This window comes from Nicotiana tomentosiformis, chromosome 4 (genome assembly GCF_000390325.3).
Source record: "Nicotiana tomentosiformis chromosome 4, ASM39032v3, whole genome shotgun sequence".
NCBI classification, from domain to species: domain Eukaryota; kingdom Viridiplantae; phylum Streptophyta; class Magnoliopsida; order Solanales; family Solanaceae; genus Nicotiana; species Nicotiana tomentosiformis.
Window position 1 is genome coordinate 52,727,002 of NC_090815.1, and position 15,623 is coordinate 52,742,624.

Below are 15,623 nucleotides of genomic sequence, written 5' to 3' on the forward strand. Positions count from 1 at the left end.
AGATGGCAATTCTAACTCGTAAGCAACCTGTCCAATTCGTCGAAGAATTTTGTACGGCCCTATATACCGCGGACTCAACTTACCCTTCTTCCCAAAACGCATAACACCCTTCATCGGCGAGATCTTCAGGAAAACCCAATCACCAACCTCAAATTCCAGATCACGACGTCGGACATCGGAATAAGACTTTTGCCTGCTTTGTGCCGTCCTCAGTCTCTCTTGTATCACTTTCACCTTCTCAATGGCTTGGTGAATCAAATCTGGCCCATATAATTCTGTCTCACCGACTTCGAACCATCCAACTGGTGATCTACATCTCCTCCCGTACAGTGCCTCATACAGGGCCATTTTAATACTGGAATGGTAGCTATTATTGTAGGCAAATTCTATAAGTGCCAGATGGTCATCCCAATTCCCCTTGAAATCTAGAACACATGCTCGTAGCATATCTTCAAGCGTCTGGATGGTACGTTCAGCCTGTCCGTCAGTCTGCGGATGGAATGCAGTGCTGAGATTTACTTGTGTGCCTAAACCCTTCTGAAAAGACCTCCAAAAGTTAGCCGTAAATTGAGCTCCTCGGTCTGATATAATAGATACCGGCACACCATGAAGCCTAACAATCTCCTTGATATACAACTTCGCATAATCTTCAGCCGTGTAAGTTGTCTTAACTGGCAGAAAATGGGCAGATTTTGTAAGTCGATCAACTATCACCCAGATGGAGTCAAACTTATGATAAGAGCGAGGTAATCCAATAATGAAGTCCATATTAATCACCTCCCATTTCCAGGTCGGAATCTCTATATTCTGAATCAATCCACTAGGTTTCTGATGCTCGATCTTTACTTGTTGACAATTAGGACACTGGGCTACAAATTCTGCAATAGACTTCTTCATGTTATCCCACCAATACTGCTCCTTAACGTCATGATACATCTTTGTCGAGCCAGGATGGATAGAATATCGGGACTGGTGAATCTCAATCATAATCTTCTCTCGCAACCCTGCCACACTAGGTACACATAATCGGCCCTGGTATCTCAGTGTCCCATCTCCTCCGATCTTGAAAGCTGTAATCTTACACTGCTGAATTCCCTCTCTCAATCTTACTAAGGTAGGATCTTCATATTGCCGTGCTTTTACCTCGGCTACCAAAGATGATTCTGCTGTATTCTGTACAGTAACACCTCCGTCATCAGAGTCCAACAATCTGATTCTCATATTGGCCAGCTGGTGAAGCTCTTTGGTCAACCCTTGTCTACCTGCCTCAATATGTATTAAGCTTCCCATTGACTTACGGCTGAGAGCGTCTGCCACAACATTAGCTTTACCGGGATGGTACAATATCTCGACATCGTAGTCTTTCAGTAATTCAAGCCACCTACGCTGCCTCAAATTCAACTCCTTCTGCTTGAAGATGTATTGTAAACTCTTGTGATCTGTGTAGATGTCAACATGGACGCCGTATAAGTAGTGCCGCCATATCTTCAAAGCATAAATTACTGCAGCCAATTCCAAATCATGAGTCGGGTAATTCTTTTCATGCTTCTTCAATTGTCTTGATGCATAAGCAATCACCTTCCCACATTGCATCAATACGCACCCCAAACCTATACCTGAGGCATCACAATATACCACATAACCTTCTGTTCCTTCTGGGAGAGTGAGCACTGGCGCGGATGTCAATCGATTCTTTAGCTCCTGAAAACTATGTTCACAAGCATCAGACCACTGGAACTTGGTAGCTTTCTGTGTTAACTTAGTCAATGGTGCTGATATAGAGGAAAACCCTTCTACAAACCGCCTATAATATCCTGCTAGCCCCAGGAAGCTGCGGACTTCTAACGGTGTTGTAGGTCTCGGCCAATTCTTCACTGCATCGATCTTCTGAGTGTCGACACTAATACCCTCATCAGATATCACATGGCCAAGGAATGCTACTGAGTTCAGCCAGAATTCACATTTAGAGAGCTTAGCATATAACTTATGATCCTGAAGGGTCTGTAATACTATCCGCAAGTGGCCCGCATGTTCCGCCTCCGAACGAGAATACACCAGAATGTCATCAATGAATACGATCACGAACACATCAAGATAGGGCCTGAATACACTATTCATGAGATCCATAAAAGCTACTGGGGCATTTGTTAGCCCGAACGACATCACCAAGAACTCAAAATGCCCATATCTTGTCCGGAAGGCCGTCTTTGGAATATCCTTCTCCTTAACCCTCACCTGATGATACCCTGAACGCAAGTCAATCTTGGAGAAATACTTGGCACCCTGGAGTTGGTCAAACAGGTCATCAATTCTTGGAAGTGGATACTTGTTCTTTATTGTAAACTTATTCAACTGTCGATAATTGATACACATCCTTAACGACCCATCTTTCTTCCGCACGAACAAGACTGGCGCACCCCAAGGTGAAGTGCTAGGCCTAATGAAACCCTTATCCAGCAAGTCCTTCAATTGTGCCTTCAACTCTCGCAACTCTGCCGGGGCCATCCTGTATGGAGGGATAGAGATCGGTTGAGTGTCAGGCAATGCATCAATGCTAAACTCAATCTCCCTTTCAGGAGGAAGGCCTGGGAGTTCATCTGGGAAAATATCTGGAAATTCATTGACCACAGGGATTAATTGTAGAGTAGGCGGCTTCGCCTCCGCATCCCTAACGCGAACAAGATGATAAATGTAACCTTTTGAGATCATCTTCCTTGCCTTAAGATAGGAAATAAACCTACCTTTCGGCGTAGCAATGTTCCCCTTCCATTCAATGGCGGATTCACAAGGAAACTGAAACCTAACCATCTTCGTACGACAGTCAACATTTGCATAGCATGAGGCCAACCAGTCCATTCCCATTATCACATCAAAATCAACCATTTCTAACTTTGCCGAGGTTTGACGACTACAAATCATCACAGTGCAACCTTTATAAACCCTTCTAGCAATCACAGAATCTCCTATCGGAGTGGATACCGCAAGTGGTTTACTTATCAATTCAGGTTCAATGCCAAACTTATTAGCCACAAAGGGTGTAACATATGATAAGGTAGATCCTGGATCAATTAGCACATATACATCATAAGAAAACACAGACAATATACCTGTAACAACATCCGGAGATGACTCGAGATCTTGTCGACCTATTAGAGCATAGGTTCGATTTTGAGCACCACTCAAACTCAGCACTGAACCTCTACCTCTACCACGACCTGTCGACTGTTGAAAACCTTGTGCTGGAGGTCGAACTGATGAGGAAGAACCAGACACAGATCCAGTCGATTGAGCCATACCACCACCTCCTCTGTTAGGACAATCCCGCATCATATGGCCACGCTGTCCGCAAGAATAGCACGCATCGGAACCTCGACGGCACAGTCCAAAGTGGGCCTTGCCGCACTGATCACAACGAGGTGTTGGGGGTCTCGTCTGACTAGTATCTCTATGAAATTGTGAGCCTGATGCCCTCGAACTCTGACCTGAACCAGAATAGGTAAATCGATCATACCGAGGCCTCTGAAACTGTGGAGGAGCACTAGCTACAGGTGGCGCCGAACTCCTCGAAGATTGGGGCCTGATACTGCCTCTGAACTCATCAGAATACCCTGCAAATCTTGCCCTCTTATGCTGGCCCCTATCCTGCTCCCTATCTGCCCTTTGCTGGCGCTTACGATCCTCTAGGGTCTGGGCATAAGCCTGAATACGGGAAATATCCATGCCCTCTACCAAGGAGGCTGTTGTGCACTCATTTATCAGATGTGGTCCCAACCCGTTCACGAACAGATGCACCCTATCACTCATCTCTGACACCATATGGGGAGCATACCTTGCTAAAGAATCAAACTGTATACTATACTCTCGTACACTCATATTACCCTGTCGAAGGTTCAAGAACTTATCAGCTCTAGCTCGTCGTATCTCAACTGGCAAGTAGTGACGAAGAAAGGCCTCAGAAAATTCCTTCCACACGGCTGGAGGAGCGTTCGGACCCCTAGATCTCTCCCAACTATCATACCAGAAAACCGCTAAATCCCGTAACCGATAAGAAGCCAACTCTACTGCCTCCGTATCACTAGCATGCATAACCCGCAATGTACGATGAATCTGATCAATAAATATTTGTGGGTCCTCCTTGGGGTCTGATCCGGTAAACACTGGAGGGTCTAGATTAATAAAATCACAAACTCTCGCACTAACCGGTTTATCAGCAGCACCGGTATTCTGCCTCTGAGCCTGAGCAGCTACCAAGCTAGTCAACAATTGCACCGCACTGCGCATATCATGGTCTGTAGTGCCAGACGGAGGAACTGGATGTACTGGGTGCCTCCTAATATCCTCGGGAGGAGACAGAGAGGTATGAGACGGCATCTCACTCTGAGCCTCACTTTGGCCTGCTCTGACTGGAGGCACCTGAATGTTACCCTCTCCCACAGCTGTATCAAGCCGTTTACTAATCGCTTGCTTCCTAGTCGAAGGCATCGCTGAAAGAAAACAAGGTGAATATTAGATATGAACACTTACTACTCAACTCTACGCACGATCTAGATTCAGGAAGAAGGTAACAACCCTAGATGTCACGTAGCCTCCTGATTATAAATGTGGCGCGCTACACATCCATAATCAAAACTCTACTAGACACGGCTCATAGACAACCCCTAGGACAGACTTGCTCTGATACCAAGTTTGTCACGACCCAACTGGAGGGTCATGACTAGCACCCGGACCATACTTGCCGAGCACCAACGTACATTTTATCTAACCTTCCTTATTATCTTTAAGGGTCGACAAGATCAATATAAATAGTAGACATGGATCATGAACATCCAACAATGAAAGATAATGTCATGAACATACATAACATGGGACGACAAGACTGTCAAGAAACTATATATAAGGTACGAGCTATCATGATGCCATGAAAGACTATACAACAAAAATCAGCTGAAAAGGCATTCTAAACCATACATAAGTCGACACCTGTCTATGAGCCTCTAAAAGAACATAAGTGCTACAACATTGCCGGAACAGGGCCCCGACATACCCATAAGGTCTATAACAAAAATGCATACCAAGACCACGGCAAGTCCGGAGAAGGGATCTCGCCAATAACCGCTGAACTGGACAGCCTATTGTGGTGGGGGAGCTACGTCTACCTGTCTATCAGGACCTGCAGCACGACATGCAGCGTCCACAAATAAAAAGGACGTCAGTACGAATAAAGTGCTGAGTATGTGAGACAAGAAAGCATAAGTAAGAACAATAATGTAAACATGGATAGAGAATATACAACCTGTGACATCTGGGTACCTCTGAGGGCTACTAACATGAAATACATGATACATACATATATATATACATAAACTTTTAAAACATATGCCTTTGTGGGCATCATCATCATCATATCATACCCGGCCGTAATAGGCTCGGTAAAACGTACCCGGCCATCATAGGGCTCGGTAGAATCGTACCCGGCCACGTGGAGCTCGGTAAAACCCAACTGATCAGTGGTTGCACAATAGGTGCCATACCCGGCCAACTATAGCGTGGCTCGGTAGAGTAAAATAGATACATATATATGATGCATGCTGGACTCATTGGAATCACATTTTGAACCTTTCGAAGTGACGTAAGGTCGGTATCCTTCGTACACGTTATTAGGATTAACTCTTCATCAAGAAACTTATAAGAATCAGGAACTACCAACAACATTGATAATATAAGAATAAGAGAAGTAACATCAATACCAATCATTTCATAAGAAGGGCAGCAATGTAAGTACTGCTAGCTTCTAAGAGTAGAGTATCTTTGGGAGCTCGTTCATTATATTATGTACAATCGGAGTCGTGCAAAAGAATGAAGGGGATAGCCTCACATACCTTGTATATACTGCCCAACCTCAAGCTATGCAAATGTCACGACTCCTTAGTCTACAATAAGACAAATGACACTATTATTATCGTTTAAGCGTCGTAACTATTATGTATCGACCACAACCTATTTTACGATGAAACGGACAGCACCTCCCCTATTTATATGACTTCCCACAAGTCAATACAATCACCAAACAGCCCAAACAACATCATTAATAATCATATTGAGCCTCCAAAACAGTCCACCAACCAACAACATTACTACCAAGCTTTTCGATATATATTTCACAAGTTCTAGCTTCAACGACTTAGCTGCAACTTGGATAATCTTAAATATATATAGAGTAAGAGGTTCCTTACCTTTAAACAGAAAGAACAACTCCAATTTGACCTTAATTTTCTACGAAATATCCCTTCAATTCTGCCACAAGAACAAGGAAGCGAAACTAGCAATTAATTCGGATTTTTCGGCACTAGAATTACTTTAGAAGACTTGAAATCACCTAGGGTTGATATTAAAAACTTTAAGGTGTATTTACAGGACATAAAACACTTAAAACAACCTCCCACACGAGCTGGAACAACACAAAAATCGGCAACAACAAGAAGAACAAGAAACTTACTAGCGCCACGGGATTCCCGATATTTGATTTGTGTTGTTTGCCCTTTGTTTGGGTCTTGGATCATGAGAGAACCTTGAGAGACTGTTTTTAGGGTTATAAGGTCTGAATATACTGAAAAATAATGACTTAAAACGGGGTTGAGGTATCTTATATATGTCCATATGTCTTAAACCGCCTTTGTGGGCCCCATAGAGAGCAGCTTGGCGCACTCTCGCGAAAACGCGAATATCTCTCTATTCCGAGATCGTATCAACGAACGGTTTAATGCGTTGGAAACTAGACTCATAGATCTTCAATTTGATAGGTAGATCACCCCATAATTCCAAGCACATTGGGAGAAAAATACAGTAACATTTGACCTAAAGTTTAAGTAAAATTATAAACCTAAGTTGCGACAACTTTTATCGACTTTTATTTCATAACTCGCTTGACTTCAAGACTTATGATGCGGATATTATATGATTCAAATACATTAAAACAAGACCTCTTGGGACAGTTAATCACCTCTAGTGTTATCCGAAAATACGGGTTACAACATCCTTGATTCGTTTAACTTCTAATATTTGTTAACCACTCTTATACACCCTTGTATCGTTTAAGACCAATAGGATTAACTTCTTATCATCTCAAAGATAATCTCTTCTTGGATTTACATCGACTAACTTACGACGTGATCTATGGTATGCGAATTTGGTTTGTAACAAGACACAAGCATGCTAAGTGCATGATACCATCCCTGGGAGGACTGGCAGCGCCGTACTCTACAAAACTCGAGCACAACTATGGTGCGATATATGATCTAAATCTCGAGAGTCATCCTGCTCACATAACACCATTGCTACGCGGAACCATAACACATAAGATATTTATCAATCCGTTTTACAACTCACACGGCACAATATAGTATTACATGAAATAATCGACGACGAAACGACATCCAACGTTCGAATACTCCTCCATAGGGAGCGCTTATGCTGAAATGAACACATCCGGCCTGATATAGAGCCATATTCATATTTAAGTCCATCCACAGACCTCAAGCCGATTCTGATCGCACCGTACTAGGCTAATAACCTTTCAAGGATCTATAATAACCATTTTTCCCATAACACACAAGAGCAACCATCATAACTGGAACAACTTCCACAGTCCACAACCAAATGAACCGAGCGCCCTCCAGGCATAAATTCTCGAATCAGCGATATTACCACAATCTTCATACTTGGTTTCAATCTTCACTCAATCAAGTGACTACATGCCACTCTTACACAATCTTTCTGTGGGACACACTTCCACGACCTTCTGCATGAGGTAACAAGTCTACACATCCATGCCACCGGTCACACTAATGTTGTAAAGCATATCAAGAATCCACAAATCAATACACAAGGTCTCTTACACCTGACATTGACCTTAGGTGACGCCGAAAACAATACCATCTTACTTTAAACATCTAAATCATTTTCCTGCTCATCCGAGCTTGTGACATTCTTGTCAAAACCGAACTGCAACCTCGATCCTCAACTTCCAAATTCCCATGCCGTTCCCTGTACCTAGCATGCCAATACGCAAGAGTACAAGAATTCTATCATAACTCTTGAACCACTAATAGACCCAAAACTTCATCATATAGCAACCTTTTGCTTCACTCAATTCAGGAGAACTATTGCAACACGCGACTGAATTCCCATATCCGCAGGAAATAAACTCCTCAAGTAGTGATTTAAACCACCATAACTCTCCCGGGATCCATCTACACATAACATGCCATAAAACTTGAATTCCTCCAAATAAAAATCAATTACGGCGATCGTCAAGCCTCGCACGTACCGCCACAAATCACATGCATAACTCAATGCGCTGAAGAAACTGATCATTGCCACCATCATGCCAATTCAACCATTGTTAGCTGACCCGTATTTTCTTTTCTCAATTTATTCTCAACTTGCCTTAGAAATAATAATAGCTCCATTCATTACATCACAAACTCAAATCCACACTCATCCCGAGTGACCTTATTTCACGAGACCACGCTATTTCAAAACCCACGAATCATCTCATACCCCTCCTTGTGCGCACTTTTACATCTTCAACTGGTACACCCATTCTGATACTTCTTTTATGAATCCGAAGTTATTTTTCTTCCATTTCTCTAATGCTACACCATAATCTGAAGATAACGCAGAGTACTCCAAGTCCCGTTTCATAATCTGCTGCAAAAGCTCGATTCTCAACCATACTACGGACTCGAGATTCTTAGGCACCGCACTTTTTTTTTTGAACCCACTAAGACCGTTATTGAGAGTCACTTGCTCTGACTTGTTCGCAAACATTATTAACTCTAAGGCCCTGCTAGCACATGGACACTTTCTCAAGGAAACATCCGACTGTCTTACTTTCCCTGTGCATTACATCTACACAAAGCATAAACTCTGAGTCTTCCCAAAGCCTGAACATGAATCGATAAGGCCAAATATGGCACACATTCCTCAAATCCTTTGCTCAAATTACCACCGATGTTTTCTTTCCTTAGTCGTAATGACCTGCCAATACACCGATAACCAGAAACCGTACAAGTTGACCCTACGCAATCTAATCATAGACTGTGGCTCCCACTTAGCTTGAAGCTACATTTACCAAATTCTGGAATCCACCGAGATTCTTTCTTCATCATTGACATGACCCTGCACACGCAACTCGCCCAAATTTCTCGAAATCCTTCTATTAACCTTTAATAAACACTCCGAACCACTAGCCACATTTACATATTAAATATCTTACCAGGTAGCCAGTAGAGTTCTTCGCAGAAGCTTCATCAACACCACGCGACCGCTAACCTGCTCACAGGAGATAACCCACATGCGGAAATTACATGCTGACATATTCCAATGTCGCTGTACTAGGTGCAATTACTATGAAATTAGTAGATAATCCTGAGTCCGAGCTCATTCACCAGATGCACCAGTCCGTTAACTCCTCATGGACGTCAACTAAAGGTGCGACAATATATTCCAATCCAAAGTCATGTTGTATCCTTCTTCATATCAAGCAACTCCCTCCTGTCACACCCAATCTTCCTCAATTTAGCAGCCAATATTCCAAATTAAGCCCGTAGACCTAGTCACTGTCCACCATGAATCCCAAATCACTTCAAACTTTCCTCAAGCCGTGTAGTTATCCTACCACGTAACCCATATACTACCTTGACACTCTCCCACTTTGGTCAAATCCTCTCCTTTAAGCAACTACTCAACTTCTGTTTCTTACACTTGGCCTCCTAAAAACTTAACCACCACAAGACACCTTCCACATGTCCTTCCTCATCTTTTGCTGCACAGTTGTTGCCTTAACTCAAAATCCGTTTCTGTAGCACTTGAACCAATAGGTCGTTACCAACTTTAAAACTTTTCGAGGATCATCCTTCTCGAGCCATCAACACTAGGAACACCGCTTCAATCCTGAACCACTGCACATCGCGATCTCTAACAACTGCTTTCCCTACACCAATTCCTAACACCCCGTCGTGAAGGCGAGTTGAAGAAAACCATAACACCGGCGAACCTTAACACATTTAACAAGGCAATGACACCACATCACAATTGAGAACTCTACCACGCTCAAAAATATCAAGCTTTGTTACTCCATCAACCCAAACCTGAACATTTATAGTCCGATTGCCTTTTCTCTGCTGGAAATAAAACATGGAACTTCTGAATCATGTACTGAGAAAAAACCTTCTTTCAAGTCGTTTACTGCCCTGACACATAAACAGACATTTTACCATTACATAAACACTGTGCGATAACAGTGCACAAATCGTCATAAAAATCAATGCCAAATCTCAAAACCTTAGGTAGTACTGATACTTAACTTGAAATGACATAGCAGCCTTCCGCAAGGCGACGACAATAGCCCAATTAATTACACAGGGAGAAGCATCTTGCACTACATCTGTAGTACCATTAAAAATTTTCTCGATCCCTAATTTATAATAAGCGCTTCACGTCGCATAAGATTGAATAGGAAGGAAATGAAGGCATAAGCCTCAAAGGAATCGAATCGCACAATGAGGAATCAAAAAGGGAAGTATTCCTAACAGTTCTGTAGCCTCTCGAAGATAAGTACAGACGTCTCCGTACCGATCCGCAAGACTCTACTAGACTTGCTCATGACTCGTGAGACCTAAGTGAACCTAGTGCTCTGATACTATGTTGTCACAACCCAAAATCCATAAAGGTCGTGATGGCGCCGGACACCGCTATCAGGCAAGCCAACAATAAATACTAAATAAATTCTCATTTTAATATTTTTTTTGAAGTCATAGTTTCTCCCCCTCAATTAAATAGCAGAAGATAAAGTTTACAAAATCCGTAATAATATCTTTAAAATTTTCAATACGATGCAACCCATGATCATCCCAAAACCCGGTGTCACAAGTACATGAGCATTTACTAGGGAGTTAAAATAAAATACAGCATCTGTCCGGAATACAAATTAGACAGGAAAAATATAATAACTCTGAAAGAGACTCTGTTGGCTGCGGATCGTAATATAGAATGCAGCTCACCTATGTCCCCACAATTATTAACTACACCTCTGCGCCCACAAGGCCGCTAGACATATATCTACCTGCACAATAAAATATACAGCAAGTGCAGCATGAGTATGTAAACAACGTGTACCCAGTAAGTATCAAGCCTAATCTCGAAGAGGTAGAGACGAGATGGTCGACCTTGACACTCACTAAGGGTCAATAAAAATAAGTAACATAAAAGCAAAAATATTTTTATCACCATGATTCACAGAGTTAACAATAATTTTTATTGAACCATCAGAAATAATTAAATTCCTTCAATTTAAAAAATTCTCAATATATTAATTAAATTCCTTCAATTCCCGATAAATTTCCAATTTATCCATTAGTCTCATTTACAGGAAGAACAATAATTCCTTAACAAGCAGGGATAATAATTCATTAAATTTTAAAGATTTCCAATTTATCAATTAGCTTCACAAGCTGCAATAAACTATCAAAGTATCGTGTAAGTATTATTATTAAGCATGATTTCTGCCGAGGTCGTACGGTCCGATCCAGAGTGTCGTGTACACTGCCGAGGGATGTACGACACGATCCATAGATGCTTCAATCCTGCCGAGGCATTCGGCTCGCTCCACAAGAAATGAGGACATTTTCTTATGTACCTCCGGAAGGAGAGTATATTTATTATAAGATCAATTCGAGAGGAATGAATAATTTCTTTTAATAATTAATTAATTTAAACAGAAAATCAAGCATATGAGATTTCTATCCTTTAATATTCTTATCTAACAATTCATATATATATATATATATATATATATATATATATATATATATATATATATATATATATCAAATAATATTAATTAAACAAAAAATAAAATTTACACGAATAATTCATACTTTGAGTCCTAAACTACCCGGACTTTAGCATTGATAGTAGCTACTCAAGGACTCTCGTCACCTCGTGCGTACGTAGCCCCCACAATTAGCAACAATTATTACTTTAATTACCTATGGGGTAATTTCCCCCTCACAAGATTAGACAAGAGACTTACCTCAATTTGCTCCAATTTAATCCACTAGAAGGCCTTTTCCATGATTATCCAACTCTGTCTGGCTAGAATCTAGCCAAAAATAATTCGATACGATCACTAAAAATTATAGAAATAAATTCTATAAGAAAAAACTACATTTTTCAATAAAAGTCCAAAATTAATTTAAAATCGTCCGTGGGGCCCACGTCTCGGAAATTCAGCGAAAGATACGAAATATGAGCGCCTACTCAACCACGAGTCTACCCATACCAAAATTTCTAAATTCTGATAATAATTCTGCCCTCAAATCCTCAAATCTATCCAAGAGGGTTTTTAAACTTTTTCCAACTCAATTCACCAATTAATGATAAAAACAGTGATGGAATCGGGTAATTTAACCAATATTGAGTTAAGAATACTTACCCCATTATTTTCTCTGAAAATCTCCCAAAAATCGTCCAAATCCGAGTTTCAAATCGTTAAAAATGGAAAATCTTAAACTCTCTGCCTAGTGATTCCTTCTACGCGATCGCAACCCCATTCACGCGATCGCGTAGAACAAATTCACCTTTGTCTAAATTACCCTACGTGATCGCAGACCAACTTACGCGATCGCGTATAAGGAAATCAGAAGAAAAATACCAACAGCTATCAGCAGTCTCCCAAAGGCCAAAAGTGATCCGTTAGTCGTCCGAAACTCACCCGAACCCCCCGGGACCTCAATCAATTATACCAACAAGTCCCAATACATCATACGAACTTAGTCGAACCTTCAAATCACACAAAACAACGCTAAAACTACGAATCATCCTCCAATTCAAGCTTAATGAAACTTAAGATTTCCAACTTCTACATTAGGTACCGAAACCTATCAAATCAAGTTCGGTTGACCTCAAATTTTGTACACAAGTCATAAATAACATAACAGATCTATAAAAATTTTCGGAACTGGATTCCGACCCCGATATCAAAAAGTTAACTCCCCGGTCAAACTTTCAAACTTAAATTCTTGTTTTAGCCATTTCAAGCCTAATTTAATCACGGACTTCCAAATAAAATTCTGAACACGATCCTAAGTCCAAAATCATCATACAGAGCTATTGGAACCGTCAAATCCCAATTCCGGGATTATTTTCTCAAAATGTTGACCGAAGTCAAACTTAGCACTTTAAAGCCAACTTAAGGAATCAAGTGTTCCGATTTCAACCTGAACACTTCCAAGTCCCGAACCAACCATCCCCGCAAGTCCTAAATCATTAAAAGCACATACATGGAGTCTTATTTTTGGGAACGGGGTTCTAACAGTCAAAACGATCGGTTGGATCGTTACATCCATATTTGTTGAAATTTTGAACTGCACAGGTGTTAGTGAGTATCATCTAAAGTTCTTGCTTCTTTTATCTCGCCGAGGTTAGTTAGGATATTTATTGAGTACATGGAGTCAGTTGTACTCATACTACACCTGTGCACCTTGCGTGCAGATCCTTGTCTTGTTGATGTTGTGTTCGGCGAGGGCTGACATTGAAGATGTACCTGAGTTCCAGTTATGGCTATCACTTGTCCTTGGTAGCATTAAATTCAGATTTTGTTCATTTACATTTCAAACAGATGTTATAATTATTTTAATTCAGTTTTGTAAAAATCTAAGTTCTAGTGGCTCATGACTTCTCTACTATTCATTGGGAAATTTCTTGTATAAAAGTTCAGTTATTTCTTCATTTATTTTCTCAGTAAACCTCATTGAATTAGATTGTTGTTAATTGGCTTACCTAGCGGTTTGGGTTAGGTGCCACCACAACTGGTTGAATTTTGGGTCGTGACATGAACACACAATTAATCATCAGAAAATCAATCTGGGTAAAAGAAAAGCAAAATAATTCTCGTTATTACATAGCAAAGGAAAATTAAGCATTGATATTTACCCACAAATATTACTATAGTACAATCCTCTAAATAGGAGACAACAATTATCATTGATAATTGACCTAGTAAATATGTTGCACTTCGAAATCCTCTCGCGCGTCTTTCGTGGATTATGATTGTCTTAATTGATCAATGTCAGGCCAAAAACAATACAGACCAGACATGCCAAGCCCCATAGCGTACAATATACAATTTGAAGCAATAATTTGATATTTGAAACTAACCAAAATATTTGAGGGAAAAAAAGATGTGTAGCCATACATGTTGAGAGTCACGAATCCTAAAGCATGACGAACTACAAAAAGCATTAGTAAAGACTAAAGAGTAAGCACAAAATATCACTTCATTGTCCCGAAAAGAATATGTAAGCGGCTTCCGTTTATTCAGTTTGATCTATATGACTTGATGAAACTAAATCTATCCCGCAGAAACCCAGAATATTGGATATAGTGACACAGGGAATACACACCAAATAAATCTCAAAAATAAGAAAAAGATAAGCAAATCACAAAATCAGAGAGAGGCGATTTACCTCTAGCAATAGTAAAAATAAGAGAAACAGAAATTCAAGGGAAAATTTAAAATATTAAAGAGCAAAACGAAGAATTTTACTTTGGGCGATGGGAGGAAGAAGGGGGAAAGAAGAAGACACTTCAAGGGAAGAGGAGATTTGCGAAAAGGAGGAAGAGAAGAGCCGTTTAAGAGGAGTAAAAGAAGCGGCCGTTTCTTTTGCAGGGAAACGACGTTTCTTTTGTAGCGACTGTTGAATTTTCTTTATTGGAACGCTTTTTTTCATTATTGTTAGAAGGTAAAATATCAAAAAAAAATAACAATAAAGATAAATGCCAATGCTGGGCTAAGAGAGGTGCCACATCAGTCTCTCTTAGACCCAGCTTTATTCATATATAGATAGATAGATTGGAATTATATGTTATATGAACTGCATTTTTCATTATCGAATCTGAAAATCAGCAAAGAAAATTTTCACTACTAAATATGTCTTCGTATGTTTTATTCTGTTGAGAAAAAAAATGAAAAATCAAATGAAAACTAAAGAATCTAAAAGCATCAAAAACCAAATGACCAACTTATTGTTCGTTATATTCATGACTCGTATGTCTTTAAATTTCAGGAATGTTTTCTGCCAAGTGAACTACATGATATCTACTTATATTATTGTTAGTTTTTGCTTCAACTTCAATACTTCTTTTAAAAAATAATTTATTTCAACTCAAGTACTCATTCATACATAGCCTAAAAAACCTTTAGCTAGCATTCAAAAAAATGTCAAAGGCCTTTGCACCATCTGGATTGTGGATGTTAATTTGAGAAGATCAATTTGTAACTGCTAATGTGCTAAGAGAGAATAGTCTTATTATTACTATTAATAATTACAGTTACTAATGTGCTAAGAGAGAATCTCAGTACTACTAACAAATACAAGTAGCTTGTGGTTCAATAATTCAATAGGTATATACCTCATAAAAAATTAGTTCTAAAGATAAATATTTTGTTGAATATGAAGTAGACCGCGAACTAAAACATGTTCAGAAGAAAGTAAAATAAGGTTCGAAGTTAGAAAGCAAAAAGACCAAATATTATCATGTGATTACCTTGACATGCTGAT

The 15,623-nt window shown here is 40.1% G+C and overlaps 1 long non-coding RNA gene across 1 annotated transcript in view; it reads right to left on the reverse strand.

Annotated features, from left to right (window-relative positions):
* LOC108948390 (uncharacterized) overlaps positions 1-14,708 on the reverse strand; it is a 39,355-nt gene extending 24,647 nt beyond the window's left edge. The window contains exon 1 of the long non-coding RNA XR_011415392.1: positions 14,609-14,708. This is a non-coding gene — a long non-coding RNA (uncharacterized lncRNA). The remainder of the gene's footprint in view (positions 1-14,608) is intronic.
* Between the last annotated feature and the right edge of the window lie 915 nt (positions 14,709-15,623).